This window comes from Leopardus geoffroyi, chromosome B1, assembly GCF_018350155.1.
Source record: "Leopardus geoffroyi isolate Oge1 chromosome B1, O.geoffroyi_Oge1_pat1.0, whole genome shotgun sequence".
NCBI classification, from domain to species: Eukaryota; Metazoa; Chordata; class Mammalia; order Carnivora; family Felidae; genus Leopardus; species Leopardus geoffroyi.
The window spans coordinates 170043871-170059679 of record NC_059327.1 but is presented as its reverse complement, the minus strand read 5'-3'; positions in this window follow the sequence as shown (position 1 = coordinate 170059679).

The window sequence follows — 15809 nt, the reverse complement described above, 5'->3', positions numbered from 1 at the left end:
TCCTGGCTCTGTTGCCTGCCAACTCTGTGACCTTGGAAAATCACTCAAACTTTCTAAATTCAGCTTTCTCATTAATAAATTTGGCATATTGATTCACATATTCAGGATTGCCAATATTTATAAAGTAAATGTAGAGGGTGTTTAAAAATGCTAGTTTCCCTCACCCTTACAGTTTCTAGCTTCATCTGTAAAATAACAGTGATAATACCCGTTTCCGAAGGTTTATAGCAGAAAAACACCTATCCCAGTGTTCATTATACCTGTAATGGTTATTTTTGGCCATAAACCTTGTTGAATCACTGTAGCTGCAGGAGGGACGAGAGTCGCAGTGACTGGACATCATTAGAGAGGCGCTCTAGTAGCCAAATAAGCAAACCAGGACAGTTTGTCTTAGTCTATTTCATTCCCATGTGTCACTGGCATATGCCTAATCTCTGTTTTGGGACTTGGGCACCTGGGTTTTGGGGAGGACAGAGGTGAAGAAGTCTTTCTTCTCCCATCTTTCTCTCGGTAAAATCATGTCTTGACAACATCTTCCAGTTTTTTTTTTTTTTAACACTTTTATTTTTAACAGACAGAGACAGAACATGAGTGGTGGGGGGGGGGCAGCGGGGGCAGAGAGAGAGGGAGACACAGAATCTGAAGCAGGCTCCAGGCTCCCACCTGTCAGCACAGATCCCAACGCGGGGCTGGAACCCATGAACTGTGAGATCACGACCAGAGCTGAAGTCAGATGCTTAGCTTGACTGAGCCACCAGGCACCCCAACATCTTCCAGTTTTGAACCAATGGTGGGCCACTTTTGTTCCAATAATATAGGGATCTCTAGTGGGCCCATGAATGGGCTTTAAATGGGGTGCGGAGACCCCCAAAACTGTTTTACATTTCTTCCATTAGAGGGGCCACAGCGTTTGTGAAGCTCCATGATTCCCCCTCCCCCACAAAGGTTAGGAAACGCTTTCTGAGAGAAGATGGATGTGGAAATGCTACCACATTTGGGAACTAAACACAACGTATATCTGTGAAGGGATGTGAGGGAGATTTCATTGGAACTTTTCCCACTTTCTTTAGGACAGTTGTGCAATTCTCCCCCAAGTATTTATTTTTGCTCCCAGGGGAGGAAGTCCTGTGTCTTTGCCCAGTGGACTCCCATCTCTGTACCTGCTCGGAGAGCAGATCAACTTGCCTTTTCTAGAAGGTCTTTGTCCTTGAAACCCTTAACTCAGTGATGAATGTTGGCATTAAAAGTCCACAGCCAAGCAGAAGCACACCTGAGTTGTTGAGTCTCCCTGCCTCTGTGAGATGGTTACTGGTTAGCGGCTCTGGGTGACCCTGTGAACTTCCCTGGGAGCTACAGCAAACAGCCTTGCCCAACATGCATCAGCTCCAGATGCCAGAAATCTAGTTGCATCACTTACAGATTTCTTCTAATTCAGCTCCTAAAGGGTCCTCATTTGTGGCTTTTAAAGTAATTTGGCCCCAAACAAGCATCATAGACTGATTGGCTCTGTTGGGCATTTGTTTCCCATAAATCCAGTTCAGCTTAGGTGAACCTCGACTGGGACTGGAAAGAGAATTTGTTTAGTTATGCTGGACTGTAGGCACTAAATTGGGCCATATTGTCACTTCTCTTTGGTAATGTAAACAAGCCCACAGACTGCTCAGCTCTTGTCAGGGACTGTAATCGGTCAAGTCTGCTGGCTGAGCTATAACTCAGAAGGAAAAAGTCCGATAAGTTAGTCTGAGCCCCACCTTCCATGAGCCATCAGTTCATACATCACCAATGACAGAAAAAGGGCTTCATTCCCACAGAGTTAGCCCCAGAAGGGTTTTCCCGGTGTTAAGTTCTTAAAAATAGCATCTGGGCTTAGGACATTATTCTCCAAAATTTTACACAAGTGCCAATGATTCCACTAAATCAGCCTTGCAGGATAATTCCTCAGGGCTCCTTCTGTTTATTTAGGCCAGAGTGAGTATTGAGGAAAGTCATATTTTGCAGGTCAATATTTTATTGCTCGATCCAGCCTACAAGATGTTCTACATCTTGAACACTGGTCAACAGGGGCTCTGAGGCTACAGGTTCACCTGCTGGTCATCTAGAACAGTAATCATTCAACGCATATTTACTGAACATCTACTCTGTGCCAGGCACAGGCTCAGACACAGGAACTAAAGCAGAGAAGAACACGAACAAGCCTCTTGGTCTTCTGAAACTTACATTCTTATGGAGACAATAGACCAAGTAAACGAAATAATTGCCAATAGATTGCGGGACTGTGAAGGAACTAACTAGGATGATGTAGTAAAGACTAGTGAAGATGGGGATAATCGTGGAAGGTGTCTCTGAGACCAGACATTTCAGCTGACCCTGCAGGATGCAAAGTGGTCAGCTGGGCTAGAGGGAGAAGTAAGCCCGCAAAGGACCCTTTCCTCAGCTTAGTATTCCTGAGGCTTCTTTATCCACCAGATTGTTAGAAACCTGAACTTCTGTCTCACTTAAAATATCGCTTGAAACTAGCTAGCTGTGATGTTTGGAGATTCAAAACATTATCCTGAGTAATTGAGCAGTTTTAGAGAAGAATCCCCTTCCGCCGACCCCCTGCGGGAGCCTGGGGGTTGTTCCTCCCGCAGGAAGAGTGAACCTAGATCACCCCCCTGCCTGGTTCACTGCAGTCCTGGGAGAAGACCAAGAAGAAACTTTGTTGATCCACAGGCTCCCGGTGGAGAAATTACTTCCTGGTTGTAAATTAGTCACCGGGGGGAGTTGGTTTTCCTTCCAGAGGTCAGGCGTGCTGTTTAGTACCATGATTCCCAACTTAGGGAGAACCGGGACGCCCTAATGTCATTTGTTAGAGTTCATGATTACCTCATCCTCTGAAAGCACTAGGAGGCTTGTGCTTGTTTTAAACCTTTAACTGGATACAAAATTCATTTCACTTTGAGGAGGTTTGAGAAATTGATGAAACCCCAGGTGTTGCAAAACCGTTGCTAAGAATTGAATAATATAATGATACGTTCGAGACTCTAATAGCCAGAGAGAATAGCTAGTTTCTTAAGATGCTTATGTAGCTCAGGGAGGGAGTCAATCTAATGATCTGAAACAAGGTAAACTTGGAAGAAAAAGTAAGTGTGAGGCTTGTGTTTGGAGAGCTATTTGGGTAAAACGGTGGGTGATATGCCTTAGCTTTGAGAAGTACCAGCAGTTTCTGGGATCACCACCATCTCACATGGATAAATCCCAGACTGCTGCTCTCCTCTGATAGCCACGGTTCCACTGGACCCCATTCCTCCCTTCATGGGTGTGGAGACGCTGAGACTCCCTCTCCTACTCCATCGTGAAGCCCATCACAACACTCCCTGAGAGATGCCCAGTGAAATCTTTCACCTACTCACTGTTATGGGTTTAATTGAATTCTCTAAAAAAGAGGCTCAAATCCTCACTCTTAGTGCCTGTGAATAGGACCTTATTTGGAAATAGGGTTTTTGCAAATGATGGGTCAAGGTAAGATAAGGTCATTAGGAGGCCTTAATCCAATGTGACTGTGTTCTAATGAAAAGGGGAAACTTGAGAGACATGAGTAGAGTGACTGCAATGTGAGGATGCAGGGAGAATGCCATCCACAAACCAAGGAACACCTAAGGCCACCAGAAGCGGGGAGAGAGGCCCGGAGCAGATTCTCCGTCACAGCCCTCAGAAGGAGCCAACATGGCTGATGCCTTACTTTTGGACCTCCAGCCTCCAGAACTCTGCAACAATACGTTGCCGTTCTTTAAGCCACCCGGGATTGTGTTACTTCAGCCCTTATAGGTTTTCTCAATCAATACAATGTAAACGTGTACTTGATACAAGAAACTTCTCAGACCCTTTGTCTCCTGAGGGGTCCAGGACTCAAAAGTTTTTGTCATCACCACCATTATAGTCATTGTCACTATGTATTCTGAGTCAAACTCTATATTCAATGCTTTATTTCCATTATTTCGTTTATTCCTTAAAAGGGTAGATATCAATATATCCACCTCACAGGAGGGTAAACTGAGATAAGCCATCTGATGAGTCATGTGACCTGGTTTTAACTATAGTGGAGGGGAGCCCCGGACCTGGCTTAGGGGCCTCTGAAGGACTAAGAGCTAGTCATACTAAAATACACTTCCTTATAGGTAAAGGAGTCTTTGGGAGGTGGCCTAGGAATCTATCCACCAAAGACCAAAGACAAGATCATGTTTTTGGGAAAAATATGTTCTGGGTTTCATATACCTGACTGGCTAATGAATATTTGAAACATGTTCCTTAGTTAGTTGTTTGTGGGTTACCTGAGTCACTAAATTAAAATATTGTTTTACTTGTAACAGTTATTCAGAATTGTAAAAAACACGCAGAGGTGTGCTATGCTTTTGCTAAATAATGTTGGAAGATTTAAAAATCTATCTTTCCTTCCTGCTGGATGAAGCAAAGTGTTAATGGGTTATTTGATCACAGATTAGCAGAACGGGAACTAAGTGGGGGGCAGGGGATGAGAAAAGCCTTATATTTTAGCACAGGTGCTGTTGTTTTTTGGGGAATGACAAGAGAGACAATTCCCAAGAAATCAACCACCCTTTTTGGATTGATGGAGATGTCCCTCTCCTTTCCTTTTTCACCCCATAAACATTTGATTCAAAGAGCATAATCATGATACGTAAATGTGCAGAATTATTTTTTTTAACTTCAAAACCCCAATTTTTACTGCAGAAAATTGTAATCATAAAATTGACATATACTTTGATCAGTTGTAAAAGTTACTTAATAGACAATTTTTTAATTTTCTTGGTCAACATATTTTCTGAGGCACTGTATTAATCAGATCTCAGTCACATGCAAGTGTGAGATGCTTAAGTCAAACTGGCTTACGCTCTGGAAAACAGTGTGGAGGTTCCTCAAAAAATTAAAAATAGAACTACCCTATGACCCAGCAATAGCACTGCTAGGAATTTACCCAGGGGATACAGGAGTGCTGATGCATAGGGGCACTTGTACCCCAATGTTTATAGCAGCACTCTCAACAATAGCCAAATTATGGAAAGAGCCTAAATGTCCATCAACTGACGAATGGATAAAGAAGATATGGTTTATATATACAATGGAATACTACTTGGCAATGAGAAAGAATGAAATCTGGCCATTTGCAGCAACGTGGTTGGAACTGGAGGGTATTATGATAAGTGAAATCAATCAGAGAAAGACAGATACCATATGTTTTCACTCATAGGTGGATCTTGACAAACTTAACAGAAGACCATGGGGGAAGAGAAGGGGGAAAAAAAAGTTACAGAGAGGGAGGGAGGCAAACCATAAGAGACTCTTGGATACTGAGAACAAACTGAGGGTTGATGGGGGTGGAGGAGAGGGGAAAGTGGGTGATGGGCATGGAGGAGGGCATTGGGATGAGCACTGGGTGTTGTATGGAAACCAATTTGTCAATAAATTATATTTAAAAAAATTAAAAAAAAACAAACTGGCTTAAAAGGGAGACAACATGGGGTTAATGAAGTCATCTAATTGAAAAGCCTAGTGCAATTTCTAGTACTTAGTAAAGAGAGATTTATGGACTTAGAACATAACCTGTCTCACCCATTGCTAATAAGTATGTGGTGTGAATGTAAATCTAAGTTTTTTAAATGCTTATTTATTTATTTTGAGAGAGAGAGAGAGAGAGAGCCAGCATGTGGAGAGGCAGAAAGAGAGAGAGAGAGAGAGAGAGAGAGAGAGGATCCCAAGCAGGTTCTGCATTGTCAGTGCAGAGCCGGATGCAGGGTTTGATCTCATGACCATGAGATCGTGACCTGAGCTGAAATCAAGAGTCAGATGCTTAACAGACCGAGCCACCCAGGCACCCCTAAATTTCATAGTTCTCTGTACATTATCTTTGGATTGTAGCAGTTTGAAACCACCTGATGTCAGCAGAAGGGCAGTGTGCAGATACACAGCCGATGTTGTGTAATTTTTTAATTACCATTAATGTGTTGGCTGTTTCTGAATGCCAGAGAGACATTTTCTTTTTTTTTAATTTTTTTTTCAACGTTTATTTATTTTTGGGACAGAGAGAGACAGAGCATGAACGGGGGAGGGGCAGAGAGAGAGGGAGACACAGAATCGGAAACAGGCTCCAGGCTCTGAGCCATCAGCCCAGAGCCTGACGCGGGGCTCGAACTCACGGACCGCGAGATCGTGACCTGGCTGAAGTCGGATGCTTAACCGACTGCGCCACCCAGGCGCCCCAGAGAGACATTTTCAAATTTAAAATTTGCTCATAATGTTTATGTTATCCTCAGATATTAGGATAAATGGAAAACAGACACAAAGTTGACTGAGTAACTCTGGCTCTTCCAAATAAATTATCCATGATATCCCAAGAAAGTTCTTAATTCTCGCCACATGCCCGAAGACGACCAGCTTTGATGAAGTTGCTTTTCAATTGCACAGTTCTTCGACGGCATTTAGCTGGCCTGTTGGACTCTTGGGAGTAAGGGAGTGTTTTTTCTGCCTTACCGCCTAGGCTATTGACTGTCCCATCAAGGTGGTATGGCTACATGCCTACACACAGGGATGAGGCCTAGCTTCCAAGCTCCAGATTAAAAGACAAGTAGTATGACTTAACAGGTGGATCTTCCTATTGGATGGCAGAGAAATGCCTTTACTGAGATATTTTTCTTGTTTTAGAATCCTGGAACTTGACAGGGCAAATTCCACAGACTCCATGTTGCAGATATTTTGGTCAGGGCCGATAAAATCTCCATTGGTTAGTGGGACACAGGGGGATGACGTGGAAAGAGCACAGGGATAACAGTCTGGGTTTTATTCCCATTCTGACATCATCTCGGAGGCTTTTCTGGGAGGATGGTGGTGATGCCGTTCACCATGGCAGAAGGTATAGGAGAAGGAACAGGAGGGAATTACACAGTCCCACACCCACAACAGAGCTGCCCAGACTTCCACCTTATTTCTATTTGAGGTTGGAGTTGTGTTTCTTGGATTATCACACAGCACTAAGATAGCTTATCGGTTCCTTTAAAAGTGGTAGGAACAAGGGAAGTCTGGATGGCTCAGTCTTTTAAGCGGCCAGCTCTCGATTTCGGCTCAGGTCATGATCTCACAGTTCGTGAGATTGAGCCCCCTGTTGGGCTCTGTGCTGACAGCTCGGAACCTGCTTAAGATTCTCTCTCCTGCTCTCTCTCTGCCCCTCCCCCCACTTGGGCACACACTCTCTTTCTCTCTCTCAAAATAAATAAACATCAAAAACAAAGTGATAGGAACAACACTCTCTCACTTTTATATGGTGCTCAGTCAGGAGAGCTGCCTGGGCTGCAGAGTGTTACTAATACCTGAATAATTACATTCACACAGACAATAACCCTGGGGGAAAATGCCCATTGCTGGGTGGCTTTGGTGGGTTTCAGTGTCAGCTTATTCAGAGGCCTCCAATCAGGCTGTGGTGGGGATTCCGATATCCTGAGTGAGGTTTTCTGAATAAGAACCACATGGTATGTTCTAATAATAAGGTCTCTGTAGGGCTGAGACCAGTCCATTGTTTTGTGTCTTCCTGGTAATGAGGATGGGGATTTAGAGTCTAACTTCATTTTCTCCCAGAAAGCTCCACAATGTTTAGGCACCTATATATGTTAAAAGAAAAAAACATTGCTCATTTTACTTCACCATCAAGCAACCAAATCCCCAGTGAAAATGATCACATTGTAAGAAATAATTCCCAAATCTACCACTGGGGCCACCGTTGGCCCAAAGTCCAGGAAAAATATCCTTTCATGTTTGTTTTCAGCCTCAGAAATCCCTCAAATTTGGCAAATGTGATTCTGATGCGAAGGGTCAGTAGACTCCTACAGGAGAAGACGCATATTCACTGCGATGTGGTTTTCCAGGCTTTCTCATCCAGCTGTCTACTTGCTTGCTCTGGCTAAGCACACCCTATAGCATTTTGTAGAGTCAACAATGACTGAGGCGCCTGGATGTCTCAGTCGGCTAAACATCTGACTGGCTCAGGTCATGGTCTCACTGTTCATGGGTTCAAGCCCTGCATGGGGCTCTCTGCCATCAGTGTGGCGCCCACTTCAGATCCTCTGTCCCCCTCTCTCTCTGCCCCTCCCTCACTTGCCCACGCATGTGCGCTCTCAAAAAAAAAAATGACTATAACGCCTTGAAAGGTCAAGCTGGATTAACGAGAGAAGAAAGAGATGTCACAGCCTTCAACAGTGCACAGCGAATATGATTACTCACATAATGAAAGGCGTATGCAAAGACCCAGGAATGTCCCTTCTCATCGAAAAGATCGCATAAATCTCTCTTATTTCTTCTCTCCAGACCATTGAGTATGATGCCAATCAGGGTTGTAACTTGTGTGCCGGCTTTTGTCGTCATTGTTGTTGTTCTTTATTCTGGTTCCATGATCCTACTGCATTGTTAAAGGGTGCTCAGTAAACAAGGTAGCCATGTGCCAGAAGAACATAGTTGGAATCACATTTACAGACAGAAGCCAGGAGTCTGAGCACTAACCACCACTAACTAGCTGTGTGACTTTGAGCAAGTCATTTAACTGTCCCTGCAAAAGGAGGGTGATGGTTTCCAACATCCCGTGTGGTTGTTCTGATATCAAATGGGCTGATGTAGGAGAAAGTGCTTTGTTAAATGGAAAGCATGGGACGAATACCACTTGCTACTACTGGTCAAGTCACCCAGGAAATGGTTCCATGTACTTAACTCCCATTGACTTCCCCCATCCCTCCTTTGGGCTCACTGACTTCTAGCGGCCCCAACAAGGGGTGCCCAGGCATTGAAACAATCTCCTCATCACCTACCATAGAAACAGTAGGGAAGCACGCAGGCACTCAAGAACACATTTGCAGGAACATTTCTGGGAACTCACGTCAAAAGGCCGATGCTTGACCAAACTATTTTTTTTTCTCACTCTGCCCAGTACCTAAAAAGGATCATATAGTCCTAATTAGGCCTAGAGAGGCCCACAAAAGAAATGTGTTTCCAAGAGCTTTGGATTTATGAACTAAAAACTGTAGGCTACTGTGTATTTTAATATATTCAGAGAGACAATTAAGATAACTTTAGTTATGGTTTTGGAAAATAGTCTGGGCAGCGTTCAACTGAGCATATAGCCGTTCTCTGTCAAAAACCAAACTGAAATGACATTTTTGGAATCAACTCACTCTGTTAAAAGCAACCAACCATCTGAAAACACTCAATGAGTTGGAATAAAGTTGTATAAAGTTTTGTGATTCTCAGGAGAGGAACAAAGATTTGGAAGAAAGCTTAGCTGCCGAACTGCAGGAACAGACAATTCACAAAGAAGGGAGTTAAATGGCCTACGGATGTGTGAAAAAATGTTTGCTCTCACCGAACAAAGAAATGTGCATTAAAACAACAACAAAACACCTTTAAAAGTAAATTCCAGGACTCAGTGTCAGCCAGGTTCTATAAAAACGGGCACTCTTGTATATGTGGGTGGAAAGGTATCCTGTGGGTGGAAAGGTAAACTAGGGCAATCTTTTTGGTTTGCAGTTTGGCAAGATCGGAAGTGAAACTTTAACTTCCTAGCTCTGCTTCAAGAAATTTGTTCTCAGAAATTTATAGATTAAAAAAAATTATAAACGGTGTTCACTGTAGTCTTATTCATAATAAGGAAACTGGATAACCCTAAATTGGAAAAAGTGACGTGTTCAATAATAGGGGAAAGGTTAAATACAGGGGGATCGGACCATCTGTTGGGGACGATGTGCTTGTATACCACTCAATTCCTGTGTTCAAACCCTAGCCCCAGTAGGATGGGATTAGGCAGTGGGGCTTTGGGGAGGTGATTAGGCCACGAAGATAGAGCCCCTCTGATGGGGTTAGTACCCTCATAAGAGGAGGAAGAGAGTTAGCTCTCTCTCTCCACCATAGGAGGATACAAGGTAAAGGCATCAGTCTGTAAACCAGGAAGAGGGCCTTCACTGGAACCCAGCCATATTGGTATCTTGATCTTAGAATCCCAATCTCCGGAACTGTGAGAAATAAATGTTTGTTGCTTAAGCCACCCAGTCTATACTATTCTATTATAGCAGCCCAAATAGACTAAGACATCACCCATACATAAAATGTTATGTGGTCTTTATATTTTATTATTTTGAAGTTTACCTGATAACTTGGGGAATATTGTTCTATTATATTCATTATAATAAAGAAGGACTGAAAATCTGCCTGCAGTGTGTAATGCCTATCTGGGAAAAAAATGTATAGAAAAAAGAGTGAAAGGGAATATAATAAAACATTAGCAAGAGTTTCCACTGTTACATAAGGATATGCATGGCTTCCATTTTTTTCTTTATATTTGTATTTTTTGTATCTTTCGTATTTTTCAAATTATATCTAATTAACATGGATAAATTGTCATTTTAATAATCAATTAATTAAAAAGAGGAAAAATTTGGTATCCTCTCAAAACTGTCAGCTGAGCTAGCTTGCACTGAAAATAGAGGCCCCACCTGTCCGTTTAAAGAGGGTCATCCTGATCTCTGCGTGTTTCTCTGAGAAGGATTCCAGCTGGAGCAGGAGACGTGTCATCAGAGTGAACACACAGAATTTTTAGTCCTGTCAGCCATCAGAATCCTACTAAGTACAACCAGATTTAAAAAGGAAGAGGGTGAAAAAAAAACCTTGTAATTTTTCTGTTTTTTCAGTTTTTTCCCCTTCCCCCTCACTGTAAATTCTGTTAAGTTTTATCTTCACATTCTGCCCAATTGATATTCTGAAAAGGAAGATAAAGGGAGTTAGACATTTAGAACTTTCTTGATAAAGTTAATTAAAATGGCCCGGAAAAGGCATAGCTGAGATTTCTTTTTATCTAAGATGGAGATGAAAAGCCACGTATTTCCAGGATTTAATTGCACACTTAAGTCTATTGTTTCTAGTTTTGCTGGCAAAAAAAGTGCTTTCTCTTTCAGACCAAGTAGAAAATGACTCAAATCTTATCCATTTCTCTCCCCCTCCCCCCACTGCCCACCAAACGGGCTAGAAATCACAGTGCAGAATCAAGAAGAAAAGAGCTCGTCAGCAGTAGTGCTGGATGTTTCCTGTTTGTCCTTCTGGATACACTTTGCATCCCTTACCCTGTTCTCTGTCCAAGAAGACTGGCCTTTACAGACTGTATCCACGGTCCATGCCCTGTGCATTCCCGTTAGGTTTGGCCAATGGAAGGCACAGGCAGGAGAAGGTAAAGACCTTCCAGTATTTATTCCCCCGGCTCACTGCCTGCCGGGCCAGGGCTTGTCAGTGGCTGCATCTTGTAGGCAGCCTCTTCCAACAGCAACTGCTCTCTTTGGGTTCATGGCTGATTTCCTGCTGTCTCTTTCAAGAAGTAGGTCATAGTAACTTCCTGTTGATTCTAGCACCTGGGTGTTTTACCATCACTTGTTGATTTCCCTTAAACCTGCGTGGTAAATAAATAGTGCCTGCATCAAACTCTGTTTTATCTCCTTTTTTGTATTTGCCCTCTCTTTCCTGCCAGGATGCTGAGCTTTAAAATATCTTCGGAGATAGTGCAGTTTCATTCTGTGTCATGACTATCCCTGAGAATGTTCTGATAGCACAGATGAGCCCACTTTTTTTTTAAGTTTATTTATTTATTTTGAAAGAGAGAGAGAAGAGAGAGAGAGTGCGTGCACCAGTGGGGGAGGGACAGAGAGAAGGGGAGAAAGAGAATCCCAAGCAAGCTCCACACTGTCAGCGCAGAGCCCGATGAAGGGCTCGAACCCACAAACCGTGAGATCATGACCTGAGCCGAAGTCAAGAGCTGGACGCTTAACCGACTGAGCCACCAAGGAGCCACAATGAGCCCACTTTTCATAATTATATGGTTAGCAGAAGAGTTTGTGAACATCTCACAGTGTGACAATGGTCAGTCTTGTGCCCTTGGGATTTATAATAATGGATCTTAGCAACTGGGTTTCACAAAATACTGGGGAGTCAAAACAGAGGTATGCTGGAATAATTTATTAGTAATAATGAAGAACTGAGTTTTGCGCATTAAACAAATAATAAGAATAGACATCTTATTGTTAAAAAAAAAACGCTGCCATTTTTAATCGCAGACATTCCAGTAAGCTTTCTTGAGATATAGGGAAAGGAGATAGAAAGTTCCAGCAAATACACCTGAAGTTGCCTATCATTTGCATGTATCCTTATCTACATGCCATTCCATAGGAATGGCCCTGGCAATATGCCCCTTATCTTTTATGTAGGGGTGGAAAAAAGATGGGAGACTATTGTTGGATCACAAAGCAATTCACTAAGGAATTTCTCTGACTCAGTAGTAGCTCTATAGTTTGTCATCCAAGTTTCCATCAGTCTGTGTAGTATAAAGTCACTAATATTTTAATTAACATTCACTGATAAGTGCCTTAGATGAATTATCTCATTTGGTCCTCATAACCATTCACATATTACCAATAAAGAGTTCATCAGTGGGCTGAAAGGGAGACGGGCTTTGAAGAACATGGCGTACCTTCACCAAGGAACTCTGTTTGGGGTCTCCTGGTGTGAATGTGAGCTGGATGAAATGCAGCACTCCTTACTGCTGAGGCTGAGACTAATAGACCTCAAACAGTGAATAGAACAAAAAAGTTCAAATCTCTTGCTCTGGTCAGTTTAATCCAATTAAATTATGAGATCTAGAGGATACTGGGATGAATGAAATATAGTTCTGCCCTCCAAGAATCTGAAGCCTAGTTGGTAGACAGAGATATAAACAAATAATGAGAGAACTGTAATAAAATGTGATTAAAATGATAATAGAACATGCTTAAAATTTAATAGGAAAACAGATGAGGGAGCAATGACATCTTTGGGAGGTAGAGGAGTTTCATGAAAAATTATGTACCAAAGGTGACAGTTAAGCTTGACCTTGAGGGGTGTTAGGAGTTTCAATAGTGAAACTGGTGGAGAAAGAGGCGAGAGAGCCCAGCAGGGGTTTTCCTTCTTATTCTTACCAAAAGCTCAGAGTCTCCAATTGCCTTAGGTTTCAAATGGCTTTTTCAATATTGCATTTCCTATGATTTGTCTAGATTTCTTAGTCCTCTTTGGGTCTAAGGAATTAAAGTACCATTGAACGGGTGGCTCATTCAGTTGAACGTCTGACTTCAGCTCAGGTTTTGTGGGTTCAAGCCCTTCGTTGAGCTCTATGCTGACAGCTCAGAGCCTGGAGCCTACTTCAGATTCTGTGTGTGTGTGTGTGTGTGTGTGTGTGTGTGTGTGTCTGCCCCTCCCCCACTTGTGTGCGTGCATGCTCTCTCTTTCTCAAAAATAAATAAACATCTATTAAAAAAAAAAAGTACCATTGGTAAAGAAGCTTTGGTTGAAAGGAGAGCAGGCTGTTGTGGAGTAAAATCCAACCATTGATTGCTTTCAGCAGGACCATGTACCAACCTGAGAAAACCATCTAGAGACCCCAAGTCTGAAATCTGACAGAAATGTATAGTCTGAGATGTGTACCACAATTCACAGGGCCTGCCTTTCACCTGGTTTTACAGATAGTCTTGGAGACAACTATCTACCAGAGATTTCTGTGGCCACATGGAGTTTGGATCATGAAAGTATTAGGGAAATATTAAGAAGGGAGAATTTATAGAAGGGATTTATCAACTCAATACTATTAGTCATAAGTATACTGTATTATATCAGACCCAGAAGAGGAAAGAGGATTTAGAAGATTGTCTAAGACGTCATGAAGATTGATAGAGTTTACTTGACTGAGAAAAGCAGACGAGTTAAATCCAGTTTTAGATTTTTAAATATGTGAGAGACCCGTGACTCTTATCTTTGCCCCCAGACAGATGTGAATTCTTTCTTGCTAAGACCCAAAGACCTTATTCACCACTGTCTTATGTCATCTTGTCTTAAACTCTAGACCTACTATTGTTTCTTGTTCTCCCAGCGTGGTCAATGGACATACACTCAAGTCATGCCAGTGAGACTTGCGGACTGGGCAAGGCAAAGGGAAATGAAAAGAAAATTGGGAATTATTTAGAACCCAAAATCAAGTGCCTGGATCAGCTTGGTTTCAGAAAGTAATGGGTTGTAACAACACCAAAAAAGATATAACAGACATAAATGTGCAGATTTTATAAGGGAAAAAAAAACTTTAAAACACTTTTAAGGGGCACCTGGGTGGCTCAGCCAGTTAAGTGTCTGACTTTGGCTCTGGTCATGATCTCGCGGTTTGTGGATTCGAGCCCTGTGTCAGGCTCTATGCTGACAGCTCAGAGCCTGGAGCCTGCTTTGGATTCTGTGTCTCCCTCTCTCTCTGTCCCTCCCCCACTCATGTTCTCTCTCTCTTTCTCTCTCTATCTCTTTCCCTCTATCTCCCTCTCTCTCAAAATAAATAAACATTAAAAAAATTAAATAAAAACACTCTTAAAAGATATAAAAGTAAACTTAAATAAACGGAAAGAAATCCCTGTTCTTAGGATGATTCAGTATCATAAATGTCATAGAGACACCAGGTCTTTCTAAGTTAATGCGATCCCCACAAAAATACCATTAAAACCCTTTTCTGGAACTATGCAAGTTGATAGTAAAGTTCATACAGAAAAACAAAACAAAACTTGCAGGAATAGTTGAAAAAACACTGGGGGAAAAGAGCTACTTACCAGATATTAAAATGTACTTTATTATAAAGCCTCTGAAATTAAAACAACGTGATACCGACGCATGAGTAGATAGACCATTGGAATAGAATAGAATAGAAAGTTAAAAAATAGACCCAAATATATGTGGAAACATAATACACAATAAAGGTAGCATCTCCATTGACTAAGGCAAAAATAGATTTTTTTTTTAATGTTTATTTATTTTGAGAGAGAGAGTGAGATAGAAGGAAAGAGACAGACTGCGTGTGAGCAGAGGAGGAGCAGAGAGAGGGAGACACAGAATTTGGAGCAGGCTCCAGGCTCTGCGCTGTCAGCAAAGAGCCCAACGTGGGGCTTGAACTCATGAACCGCGATATCGTGACCTGAGCCGAAGTCAGACACTTAACTGACTGAGCCACCCAGGCACCCCAGGCAAAAATAGATTTTTAATAAACATTGTGAGGACCACAGGATAGCTGTATGTAAGAATAAACTCCAGCTGGATCAAGAATGAAACCCCTCAGTGTTAGAAAATCTGGCTAACTTTCTCTTATAGGTATGAGGACATCCTTTCTAAAAGCAACTCAAAATTCAGATGCAACAAGACTGATAATTCAAGCTACCTAGAAATAAAATATACTTGCATGGTAAAATAAAAAAAATCGTGACAAAGTCAGAAGATAACTGGGAGAAAACATTTGAAACAAATATCATAATTAAAGGACCAATCCTCCTAATGTATGAAAAGTAACCGGATGTGGGAGGTGAGAATGCTTCTCCAGCTTTTTCCTGACTTAATGTCAGTCTTCACCCTGGGTTTTCTACAGAGGCCCCAGTAATTAGCTTGCTGTTGGGTTGATCTGATTTAACATTTCATGGTCACTTTGTTGTTATTTTTTACTAACTTGTACTTTCACTCCCTGGGACCTGCTTGATTTATAAGTGTTTTCTCAGATCACATTCTGTGCTGGGTTCTGCACCTGGTGTTTTTCCTGGGCCAGTAGTGATGACTGGTTTGCTGGGCTCTCATTTTGCTGTGGGTTCCTAGTGAGATCCGCCCCTGTGTGGGTGGTAGGAGGCTCAGGGAAAGGTGTTGGATTGAGAGAGTCCTTTAGCAGAGATTAATACACTCAAAAATACACTTAGCTT